General features: G+C 42.7%; 1 pseudogene across 1 annotated transcript; it reads right to left on the reverse strand.

The window, feature by feature from the left end:
• Positions 1-193: 193 nt before the first annotated feature.
• Positions 194-1,208, reverse strand: LOC307056436 (olfactory receptor 52E8-like; annotated as a pseudogene). The gene has a single exon. The product of its transcript is annotated as an olfactory receptor 52E8-like (transcript).
• Between the last annotated feature and the right edge of the window lie 11,827 nt (positions 1,209-13,035).

Raw genomic sequence — 13,035 nt, forward strand, 5'->3', positions numbered from 1 at the left:
AATAGGGAAGAGCAATTTTATTATTGGAGTGAAAACAGAGCATTCTAAGAATTCAAAAAGGAATAGTTTACCAACAACGAACCTGCTGTTGAGTCCATAATCTCAGGAAATTCCAGCCTGTCCCTCAGTACTGCCTGCTTATCTCTTGTTCCCAGAGGTCGCAGCCCCAATTTCCCAAGTTGATGAAGTTCTCTCACCCTGGCAGTTTCTCCTTCACTCTTATATTTTGCAGCCTCTCTGGCTTCTCCCTAACCTCCTGGGCTAATTCCTTTCCACAGAGCATCTTTTCTACGTGTTGCCTGATCTCTCTGATCCTTATCCCCTAAATGACAGGATTCAAGGCTCCTGGGAGCAGCAGATAGATGGCACTGAGCAGGTTCTGGACATCCTGAGACACAGTCTTGGCTACTCGGAAAACGATGGAAGTGGAGAGACTAGAGAGGTAGATGGTGAGGATGACCAATAAGTGGGAGCCACACGTGTGCAAGGCCTTGGTTCGGGCTCCCCCAGGAGATATCCAGAAGGCAGCATAGATGATGCGGGTGTAGTAGGTCCCCAGCAGGGCTAGATCAAAGGTTATAGTGACCAACCGCACGGCCAGCCCCAACCGGTTGTGGAAAGCCGAGTCTCCACAAGCTATGCTCAGCAGTGCGATGTACTCACAGGTAAAGTGTCAGATCACTGCTGTCTGGCAGAATCAAGCTCGTGAGGTTAGCACTACCAAGGGCACTGCCACTCCCAGGCTCCATGTCAGGGCAAAAGCTAGCACGCCTAGCAGATGGGAAGTCATCAGGTCACTATAGCAGTGTGGGTGGCAGATGGCCACCAAGCAGTCTAGGGCCATGGCCAGCAGGAGATTTTAGTCCAGAAGGAGAGTGAAGTAGATGAAAAACATCTGGGCCAGGCAGCCATGCAGTGATATGGGGTTAACATAATGCACAAAGCCCTCCAGCATTTTGGGTATCACCGCTGTAGCAGCACAAATGTTGACAGCCAGGAGCAGGGCGACGAGCATGTACATGGGCTGATGCAGGCTCTGCTGGGCCGCCACCGTGTGGATGATGAGGGCATTGGCAGAGACGATGGTCACAGGGAAAAGCAAGAGGCAGAACCAGGAGAGGCCTCCACTCTCGCAATCCAGGGAAGCCCCCCAGGAAGAAGTTGGTGTAGGAGATGTTGAAGGTGCTGCTATTTCCATCCTTACCCATTGGCTTTGGCCCTGATCTGGCCCCAGGAGTGGGGATCAGAGACTGTTAGAACAAAATGGTCAATGGAAGAAAACCTATTTTTATTTTAGGGCCTGTGTGGTTTGTGATGAAGATCCACCTCTTCGTGCATGTATGTCTACTCTTCTGGGGCACAGACAGGTACTATGTCGGGTGTAATGGGAGCTACAAAGATGAACAAGACATTCCTTGTCCTTAGGGAGCTCTTGGCTTTTGTATGTGAAGTGTAAACTTACAAGATGCTGTTTATCTGTGATACTCCAGGTATTTGATTGCTGAGTAAAAGATGAGGAGGAAAGTAGGTATGGTATTGGAGAGAAAAAAGAGTGATGGGCCAGAGGCAATAGAAAAGATGAAGAAGATCCTTGATTAGGAGGAAAAAAGAATATATGAGGAATCTTTGGTCCAAGAAGCCTGGGAAGAACCAAGTGGGGCTTATCGGGAGAGAGGAACAAGTCAGGAATGATGGCCTCACTTTTGTGCCTGGGGTACACTGTGTGGCAAGGGCAGAGGAAAGTTGCTGAGGAGTACTTCTGTTCTTCCTGGACACAAACAACGGGCCACAGAGACTTCTCCCTTCCTAAGACCCTCTAGACTGGATGTGGGGCCTCCTGCCTGGCCTTGTCATCCATGTCATGGATGATGCTTGCACTCCTTTCAGAATGGGAGGTCCAGGAGAACAGGGGTAACAGCATACTTCTATTGTGTTCTCTGAAGCTCCAAGCACAGAGCCACCATAAGCACACAGGAAGTGCTCGAGCATTGCTTGTTGGGTAAGGTGAATGAGGAACAGGGAGAAGATGGTAAGAAGCTAAACAGTTAACTGGGCTCTGAGAGTAGTAATTTCAAAGCTTTGGCCAGGTTTTTGTATAATTAAGAGAGCAGATATTAAGATTAAAGATGTGTGATTCAGTACTGGGCTCTCATCTTATCCAGATTCTTAGGGAGCACCATTTGGTGGTGGTAGGTGCGATGATTAGAGGAATTAACACTGATATGCATAAAAGTAGCTGACACCTATTGGACATTTACCTTATGTCAGGCAGTGTTCTAAATGCTTTCATGTATTCACTTTTTTTAATCTTCTTAATTTTACTGAGGAAGAAAGTGAGGCACAGAGAGATTAAGTCTATTTCCAGATCATACAGCTGGTAAATGGCAGAGCTGGATTTGAACCCAGACAGACTCCAGAGTGCATGCTCTTAACTTCAGGGTGACCAACTAGTCCTGGCTTGCCTGAGACTTACCTGGTGTTAGACCTGAACATCTGGTGTCCCAGGAAACCTTTCAGGCAAATGGGGCAGTTCATCATCTTACCATTACTACTAATTACATTGAAGATTAGAGAAGCCTTATGAATTGTGGAGCAGCTAGGAAGAAATATTCTTCCTTCTTATAGGTTTAAATGTATTGTCTCTGAAAATCAATGTTTATATTGGTGTTACTATAGCCACCCTCTGAATACTCAGAAGGGTAAAGAGGAACATCTCTAAGTTCACAGAGAGACCTCAAAAGGAAGTGGATTTGGAATTCCAAAGCCCACCCTGGAATGTGTTTCTGGAACTCTTAGAGCATTATTTTAGTCAGAATAACTCAGATTTTGGGAAATGTACTTTTGTTGTGGTTGGGCAAAGACCAGACAACACTTGTGAGGAGGTGGTAAAAATTCTTAGGGGAGGTCTGTTGAAGAATTTCTGGGGGTGGGGGTGGGTGGAATTCAGGAGCTGAGAGTGAGTGAGGTGAGAGGTGATCTGTGATGGAATAAAGGGGCAGGAGGAAAATGCAGCACGGAGGAGCAGTGGCCAAGAAGACATTTAGGGACCCCCACTCCTCCTTCCCAAATACCACAGGGTGGTCATCCTTAAGGGGGAGAAAAAGCTGGCATGGGCTGCCCACGAACCTCTTATCTTGGACAAGGTTGGTCTGTCTCTGTCACGTGAACTGTAATTTGCTCTCCTTTTCTGTATTTTAGTATTACTTAGGTAAACTCCTAAAGGAGCTTCTTTGACACTGGGCTCCAAAGCAGTCAGTAAAGGAAATGTAGAATAACAAGCTCCTCAAGGCAGGGCAGAAGGAATGAAAAAGACTGTAAAAGATCAGGAGATCAGTTTACTGGCTAATGAAGGTCTTAAGAGAGATGAATAGATGTTTCTAGAGACAGATCAATCAGACTTAAGAACTAACTGGAAGTGGAGAGAGACAGGAATCAACAATAATTTCAAGGTTTTTTTTTTTTGCTTTTGTTTTGTTTTTCAGCTATGATGACTGCTAAAACCTGAGGAAGGAGGAACAGTGTTGGAGTGCTGGGAGGTACACTTAATAAACCCATTTGGATGTTGTGAAAACTCACAAATGAAGAGATGTCCAGTCAACAACCGGAAATAAGGGTGGAGTGCTCAGATGAAGGATTAAAGCTGGATTTGGGGATTATAATGTTATTGAGGGCATGGGATAGAATCTTAAGGGGCCGACAGAGTAACATAACAGGTGTCAGTGAAGGAGACAGAAAAAGAGGGAAGAGGGGTGGAATGAGAACCAGGAGCAAATGGGATTCTGGAAACCAAAGGAGAGGTTCTGCTGCTCTGGAGGCTTCAAGGTAAAGAATTTACAGACTAGTAGAGGCAAAAGACCAACACAACTAAATCACCCTGCAAGGCTTAATGTTCTGAGTAGCAGAGGAGGGGGACAGATAGGAGGGCAGAGATAAAGAGTCCAGACATCATGTGCTCTCTGCAGAAAGAGACACAGCTCCTCTACTGTAAAAGTCAGCACCACAGACAAGAGCTCCTTTAACTTCCCTGTCCCCACAAACTGGCTACTGTGCTCATCTTTCTCTCTTCCTTCTATTCCCACTGAAAGAGATGTCTTTCCTCTCTTTTGTCCTCAGGATATCTTCCACTTCTCCCCTCTTACCCTCAGCATATAGAGTTCAAGTCTGTCATTGGTGAAAATAAACTCATCCTTAACTTCATTCAGTCCTCAAGCTTCCAATCTTTCTCCTCACCATTAAAGCCAAGGCCCTGGACATGTCTTTATCATGCCATAATTGCTGGCTTGCTGATCTAGCACCCCACTAGACTGAAAGCGTTGCTGGTGGGGAGACCATGTCTTACTCATCTCTCTCCCAGAGCCCGGCACAGAGCCCACTGCAGAGTACGTACGTGCTCAATAAGTGTTATGTTGAAGGAATACATGAATGCACCAAGGGATTTTAATAAACATTTTCATTTGCAGCTAACTTAGAGTAGCTCTTTGAAGTTGAATGAATGAATGAATGGATGAAAAACTAACTCCATCAAGGTTAGGAGATTCTAAGTGGTTTGTTTAGTCTCACCTAGCAAGAAGAGCCTGGCCTCAAATCTAGGTCTTCTTGGACTCTTCTGTCTACACCACCATTTTCTCCCTCACACCCCACACACAAGGCAGCATTGGAGAGGCTCCAAGCAGTCTTAGTCTCAGCAGCAATACTATAAGTTATCATTTATTGAGTACTTACTACATGCCAGGCATGGTTCCCAGGGTTTTTCCATAGAGTATCTCTAATATTCACAGGAACTCTAAGAGACGAATACTATGTGTTAACCCAGTTTACAGATGAAAATACTGAGGCTTAAAGAAGATAACTAAAGTGTCATAAGTGTTAAATGATAGCTGGGATATGAATGTAGGTTTGTCAATGGTAAATGTGGAGTTCAATTCCAATCTCATGTTTACCCACCTCTAATCCCCCATAAATCTCTTGTCTTTTCATCCCCAACCTCACCGTGGTAGCCTGTAGAGGACTCCCGTTGGGTCATAGCCTTCCATGGCTTTGGTTTCACCTCTGAAAAGGTAAGGCCTGAGGTCAGTGCCCAGCTCCAAGGCACTGCTCTATGAGGCTGAGAGGAGGGATGGATAAGTAGACCTGTGACTCCAGGGGATTTCCAGTGGCGGATGAGATACCCAGTGGGGAGGCATTTCCAGGGACTCAAAGGAGGAAACAATGAGAAACCCAGAAGAACTTAGGGAGGACCCCAGGGATAGAGGCTGGGTGGAGATGACAGTGTACTAACATTTTAATTTCTATGGCTCTTCTTTTTTCTCACAGAGCAGTCACATCTGCTGAGGGGTTTCCCTACTTTACAGGTGAGCCATTAGAGGGAGCAAGTCAGGGTTCAGGGCAGCTTCCATTTCATGGGCACTAACAGGCAGAAGCTGGGAATGACCTGGGGCTCAGCTGAGGGGAAGGGGCTCCTGCAATTTGGGGGCCACCCAAAGGCAGGAAAGGGCACTTGGGTGACAGTGAAAGCCCTGTGGTGGAGACAAGGACATGATTTAGGGGTGGTGTGTGTGTGCGCATGCATGTGCCTGAGTGCCTGATCATGTATACACATGCTGAGATTCATGAGGCATCTACTTCCCCAGAATAGGCAGCTTAGGAGCTCGGGAAGGAGATGACTTTGGTGTGGGTTGTACTGTGAACAGCCAGGACACACAGAGACAGGGGCTGGCTCTTCCAGAGAGGCATTTGTTTGTCCTCTGGAATTTGAGAGCGGTAGGACTGAAAAACTCTTTTCCTCTTTTTCTGCCTTCTTTGGGTTAACTATTTTCATGATTTCATTTTATCTTTTTTGTTGGCTTATAAGCTGTGCCACTTAGTGGTTGCTTTAGGATTTGTAGTATGCATCTTTAACTTACCATAATCTACTTTTAAGTAATATTATGCCACTCCAACAAAGAGTATGAGATCCTTACAACAGGATTCTTCTGTTTCCCCTCTTCCATTGTTTGTGTTATTGTTGTCATAGGCTTTATTTATGCATAAATCATAAACCCCACAATACATTTATGTATTTTTGGCTTTATACAGTCTATTGTATTCTAAAGAGATTTACAAAAATATGGAAAAATTAATATTTGTTTGCAAAATTCATTCACATTTTTATGTGACTGTAGCTTTATTGCTTGCATCCAGTGTATAAATGTACCATAATCTATTTACATATTCTATTGCTGAGGGACATTTATGTTGTTTCTGGTTTTCCACTATTAGGAATAATGCCAATATGAATATTCTTGTACATGTATTTTGATACCCACGTGCCTGAGGAGATTTCCGGGATCAAAGGGTACGCATATATATCTTTGATTTTACTAGAAAATGGCAAACTGTCTTCCAAAGTGGTTGTTCCAATCTATAACCTCAGTAGTAGTGCATGAGAGTTTCCAGTGCCATCTGCTGAGAAATTGTTTGAATACATATACAAATCTACTATGTCTACACAATAGATGTTGTGAGGTTGTATAGTGCACAACCTGAACATCTGTATATGAGAGGCTGGAGATCAAATACCTTTTCTCTTTTTTTATTTCTTCTTTTTTTTTTCAGTGGGAGCCAGAATAGACATAATACCTATACCCAAAAACCTACATCCATAAGGACATTCTGAGGTCAACCAAGAGATCAGAGCTCTGAAGTTTCACCACTTTTTTTTTAATCTTCTCCCATTCATGAGATTATAGTAGTGGCAGCCATTTTGTACCATTTTATACAATTTAGTCATGCCACCAGCCCCAGTCATAGTTGATAAACCATAAGCAAATGTTGACCAAGCTAGTGTAATCAGAGACCGTTCTCCCAGAATGAGGAATAAAGAGATTAAATTTTTGTATCATGTAGGTGGTTATATATAGGGCATGCAAAAATCCAGTTTTCAGAGAGAGAGAGATTGTAGAAAAAATAAATCACACTCTTAGAGGATAGATGAGCAAAGGAAAGCAGAGAATCTTAGTCATTTTTATAGTTGTTTGTTCTTTCCAGAAATTTCTTCAGGTCAAGCTGCACTCCAATCTTTTGGTGACTTAGCACCTTCATTTTAGAATTCCCCAATTTGTGTTAGCACTGGTTTGCCTTGGTATGTACGTATTTGCAACAACTTAAATGTGAAATCCATAAGGGCAATGAGTTTTGTTGGTTTTGTTCACTATTATGCCTCTTAGCATCTAAAATAATTCTTGCACCTAGAACTCTCTCAGTAAGTAGCTGTTGAATGAGTGAATTGAAGAGCAACAACAACAAAAACTGTCTACACAAGTCTCATAGAATTGTCCCTTATTTCAAGAGAGTTCTGGTTAGATTACAACAGGAATAAGAAAAAAAAGTACTTAGACTACAATAAAAGAGAAAAGTATAAGGTTCTATGACCTCTAAGATAAAACAATTAACTCTTTTCAAGGTCTAAGCTAATCAGTGAGGGCTTCACTGATGTGGCATTTGGGATAAATATTGAAGGATGTCATAAGAATAAACAGTAGTGATTCAGGCTGGAGAAAATCTGAAATTTAGAAAAGATTTGGATTAGGTTAGAATTTTCTAATCTGAAAATTAGAAAGAGGAAACAGAACATGAGGATTCCCAGAGGCACAAAAAAAGATAATGAATATATTCCGGATGCTTAAAAATTACCTTATGATTGACAGAATTTATGTGGGAATCTAACTATGGGTGAGACTAGAGAGAACTGGGTAGAAGATCACATCACTAGGTCTTATAATCATAATTAGGAAGTTATCAATATTCACCCAAAAGCAATGGGGACCCACTGAAAATCATGTCACTCTTCACAGTAACTCCTGATCTCCCCAAATTGTGATATGTTCATTTCCTGAACACTTGACCTCTTGCCTGCTTTTGAATGACAGATAAGTAAGTAGCTTACATTAAAAGGTTTTTAGTCCATTATTTTTCTAATGGTACATTGCTTTGTTGATTTATTTCTCTATACTACTTATTTAAAAAAAATAAATTAACAAACAAACAAAAAAACCCATAGTCATTCTGACTTCAGAAGCCTGTGTTCATATCTGCTCTGCTGTGCTGCAATCTAACTGGCTAGTCCTACTTTCTACTGTTCTTTGCCATTAGGAGAAGGAATTAAGTGCATTGGAAATAGCAGGAATATAGCAAATGATTAGCTCTTGTATTGGTGGAGGCTGTAGAAGTACTTAATTTTCTAGGACAACTGGCTTACTTTTATCCAGGTTCTATGGAAAATTCCAAGTCTAGCTGTGGACATGAAACAGTTCTTAATCTACAAAAATGATTTTCTTCCCAATCTAATGCAGTGTGATGTGACTTTAGTGCCTTTGAAAATGATGACACCCATGGTATATAACGACCATGCTAATTTCAGCCAAATTATCTTGGTCCTTTTGCAGTTTCTCTGTGGAAACTCTAATTTAGCTTAAGAAATCAAGTTTCTTTAACTGAAATATTTTTGTTTTTTCTTTTTGCATTTTTTTTTTTTTTTTTTTTTTTTTGCAGTACGCGGGTCTCTCATTGTTGTGGCCTCTCCCATTGTGGAGCACAGGCTCTGGACGTGCAGGCTCAGTGGCCATGGCTCACGGGCCTAGCCGCTCCGTGGCATGTGGGATCTTCCCGGACCGGGGCACGAACCCGTGTCCCCTGCATCGGCAGGCGGACTCTCAACCACTGCACCACCAGGGAAGCCCGGAATGCCACATATTTTAGATTTTTGTTATACAGCACCCTACTCCTGCTACCACTATCTGTTTCACTTGTCCATTGCGACAAAATTGCCATGTAACAAACTACTGCGAACCCTCAGTGGCACACAGACATCAGCAAGAATTTATTGCTCCCATCTTGTTGGTTGACCAGGCCGCTCTGTTGATTTTGACTGGGCTTGCTCACATTATGGCTATTGGCTGGCCTTGGCTGGGATAACCGGGGTGACGCGGCTCTGCTCCATCTAGTTTTCATCCTTCTTCAAATTAACCTGAGAATGTTCTCTTGGGGATGGCAGATGTGCAAGACAGCAAGAAGAAACAAACACTTTGTCAAGATCTGCTAACCTCCCTTTCACCAAGACAAGTTGTTACCGAATTGGTTGACTTGACCCGCGCTGGAGTCCTAGCCCATCTGAGACTCCTTGTCTCGGCCAGGGAGGTTCTTTTTCCAATTGGATTCGCACAGCCAGTAACTGGAGCAGCACAAGTTTTATTCAATGGCAAAGAATGGAGAAGCTGGAACCTAATTTGCAAGTCAGCTCAACCCAGTTCAGCGGAAACACCAAATATACAGGAAGGTTGAGATTAAAGGGAGGGAGTTGTAAAGAGTGGGAGGAATACTCATGAGTTATCTGAGAACAGGGGAGAACCTGGAACTGAGACAACTCTCCTTTTCCATCCTTGTATGGGCTTTTCTTATTGTTGTCATGGAGATTGTCAACTGTCGCAGCGCTTGTGGGTGTGTCATTCAGCATGCTTATGCATTACAATGAGTGTATAAAGAGGCTCAAGGACTCCTGGAAGTCGAATCTTCCGCCATCTTGGGCCTAGTTAGTTCTAACCCGTTCTTGTTTTTTCTCTTTGCAGCTTCCTCCCGAAACTTAGATAACAGTAATTGGTTTCCATTCAAGGGAGGGGCAGGGGTATGATTCTGGGGCAACAGCCTTGGTAACAAAGTCACTTGCTGTCATTGCAATATCTGTTACAGGAGCTATTGTGGGAATATCCTAGACAGTATGCCTATTTTCCTGGCTGAACAAAATGTAAAGGGAGCCTTTCATGGTCCCCTTTCAATGTGTGTAAAATATATAAGAAATAGACCAGGGCCTCCCTGGTGGCGCAGTGGTTGAGAGTCCGCCTGCCGATGCAGGGGATACGGGTTCGTGCCCCGGTCTGGGAGGATCCCATATGCCACGGAGCGGCTGGGCCCGTGAGCCATGGCCGCTGAGCCTGCGCATCCGGAGCCTGTGCTCCGCAACGGGAGAGACCACAACAGTGAGAGGCCCGCGTACCGCAAAAAAAAAAAAAAAAAAAAAAAAAAAAGAAATAGACCAGAGTTCTTCTCTGCTCACTTGCAAAATGGTTAGGTCAGGCCAACCACAGGCAATATTCTCATTTTCTCGTTTTCTGTGAAACATTTTTTGTAACAGTTTCAAAGTTGTGACGCTATCATGTCTCACCCCAAACTCGACCTTCTGTACTCAGCTTTGTTATGGTGGGGTTAGGACTCTGCAAATTACTTCTTATTCGGGTAGGCATTAGTCTGTATTACTCTAACGATGGATACTTGAGGATTATTGGAAAGAAGAAGGAAGGCAGGATGGACTGGCTCTTTCCTGTTTGCTTATTATTCCCGTCAGACCTTTGCTCTGGCAACTGCAATTGGTTTCAGTTTATAACTTCTCTGGGCCCTCCCAGATCCAGTCTCATTGTATCCCCTCAGAGGTACCAGCACCTTCTGGGCAGTCCCCAGCCCACCAAGAGGTCTGCATCCCAGTCTCATGGAGCTCTGAGCTCCAAAGGTACAACACTAGCCAAAAAGCACCTCCTTCTCATAAATCTGTGTCCCTGCTGTACACAGCCCTTCCTATGAGTTCCTAAGGTACCAGCAGCATCCTTGCAGCATCTTCTGCTCAGAAGCCCGAGTTTCAGCTCTGTGATGCTTCTCCAAGCTTCTAGGTTCTTACCATCTCAACCTCTTCCCTTTGTTCCTTGAACTCTGGGGGTGGTAGCTGCTCCTGCTACCCATGTGTTACCTTAGGGTTTTCTTTTTGCCTTTTCAAGTCTCTACCTCCTGTCTAACTAATTCCTTACATTAAATTCTCTGTTGAAATACCTAGTGTGGTTTCTGATTTCCTGACTGGACCCTGACTGGTAAAACTTGTTAGGGGACCATTTATATCTTCAGAATGGTTTTCTCTTTAGAGAAGATGTTAGGGCAATTTAACTGATACTCTGAAGGTGGAACTAGGAGAGACTGAGATAAAATCCCAGGTGATCATTTTGGTTTGTGGCTTCTAGTTCTGTGAAAACTTCCCCTCACCTTTAGAACAGTGAAGCTGCAAGCAGGGCTCAGAGAGGGCTTGCTGTGCTAATATTTTCTTCTCTAGTCTGCATTTGTTCTTTGTTCATCATGCCTACCAAGCAGCTCAACCTTCAGGCATAGCTGGGTTTTAAACCGACATCTAATGGACTTTAACACCCATGCTCTTTGCTCCATGTTGAACAGTGTCCTCAGGTGCTAGTGGTGAAGATGAAGGCAAGGACGTGAGGGACTCTACGGAGAGCATTAGGAGACATTCTGTTGTATTTGAAATCATATCTGGACGCTTTGGACAGTCATGGGACAGAGCAGTGGCTGACTCAGAAATGAGTACCCACCTTAGAATGGAGAGAATTGCTTCTGCCTCCCTAGTATTTTCTCTAGGGTTATGATATGTCACTGAATTTAATCAAGAAACATTTATTGGACTTCTTTGGAAACTTGACTGTTTCTGTCTGGTAGAGAAGGAGAGTGGTGGAGCAGCAGAGTGCTAGTAGTGAGTATATACTTAGACCAAGAGTGCCCTGAAGGTGAGGGCTATTTCATCCCGCAGGGAGAACATGCTCCCTCCAAAATCCTTGGAAGACCACAACTCGTCTATCAGCCCTGGTGCTGCCCTCTTTGTGCTTCTCTCCTTGTACACTCAAAGCCTGGGAAGGATGACTTCCACGCTATTGCACTCTCCTGTTCCCAGGGACATTGTAAACATGCTTGTTTATTCTCCTCATGTGTCCCCCACCCCATGTTCTTCCTAAGAAAAATCAAGAAATATCCCCCCAACCCCATCAATAATATCTGCTATACTCATTACACATTGTTACTTTGAAAGAGAACTGATGGAAAACTTGGGATGTAACTTGGCCTGGTGAAGAGAAGAGCAGGTTATATAAAAAAATAAATAAAATTAAATTAAAAAATTCGGAAAAAAACAATTAAAAATTAATTAATTAAAAAAAGAAATCTTTTAAAAAATTTGTTTTACTCAAGTATAGTTGATTAACAATGTTGTGCTAATTTCTGCTGTACAGCAAAGTGATTCAGTTATATATATATATATGTATATATATATTCTTTTTCATATTCTTTTCCATTGTGGTTTATCACAGGATATTGAATACAGTTCCCTGTGCTATACAGTAGGACCTTGTTTTTTATCCATCCTGTATATAATAGTTTGCATCTGCTAGTCCAAAACTCCCAGTCCAACTCTCCCCCACACCCTCCCACTTGGCAACCACAAGTCTGTTTTCTATGTCTGTGAGTCTGTTTTGTAGATAGGTTCATTTGTGTCATTTTTTAAAAAATAAACATTTCTAAGAATTCTTCTTTTTTAGAGATATTTATTTATTTATATATTTATTTTCGCTGCTCTGGGTCTTAGTTGCAGCACATAGGACCTTCTAGTTGCAGCATGCGAACTCTTAGTTGCAGCATGCGTGTGGGATCTAGTTCCCCGACCAGGGATCGAACCCAGGCCCCCTGCATTGGGAATGTGGAGTCTTACCCACTGAACCACCTGGGAAGTCCTGTCATATTTTATTTTTTATTTTTTTAATTAAAAATGATTTTATTAAAAATTTATTTTATTTTATATTGGAGCATAGTTGATTAACAATGTTGTGTTAGTTTCAGGTGTACAGCAAAGTGATTCAGTTATACATATACATATATCAATTCTTTTTCAAATTCTTTTCCCATTTAGGTTTTTAACAGACTATTGAGCAGAGTTCCCTGTACTATACAGTAGGTCCTTGTTGGTTAACTATTTTAAATACAGCAGAGTGTACATGTCAGTCCCAAACTCCCAGTCTATCCCTCCCCTCACCCTTCCCCCTGGATACCATAAGTTGGTTCTCTAAGTCTGTGAGTCTGTTTCTGTTTTGTAAATAAGTTCATTTGTATCACTTTTTTTTTTAAGATTCAGCATATAAGTGATATGATATTTGTCTTTCTCTGTCTGACTTACTTCACTTAGTA

Source organism: Hyperoodon ampullatus (genome assembly GCF_949752795.1).
Source record: "Hyperoodon ampullatus genome assembly, chromosome: 7".
NCBI lineage: Eukaryota > Metazoa > Chordata > Mammalia > Artiodactyla > Ziphiidae > Hyperoodon > Hyperoodon ampullatus.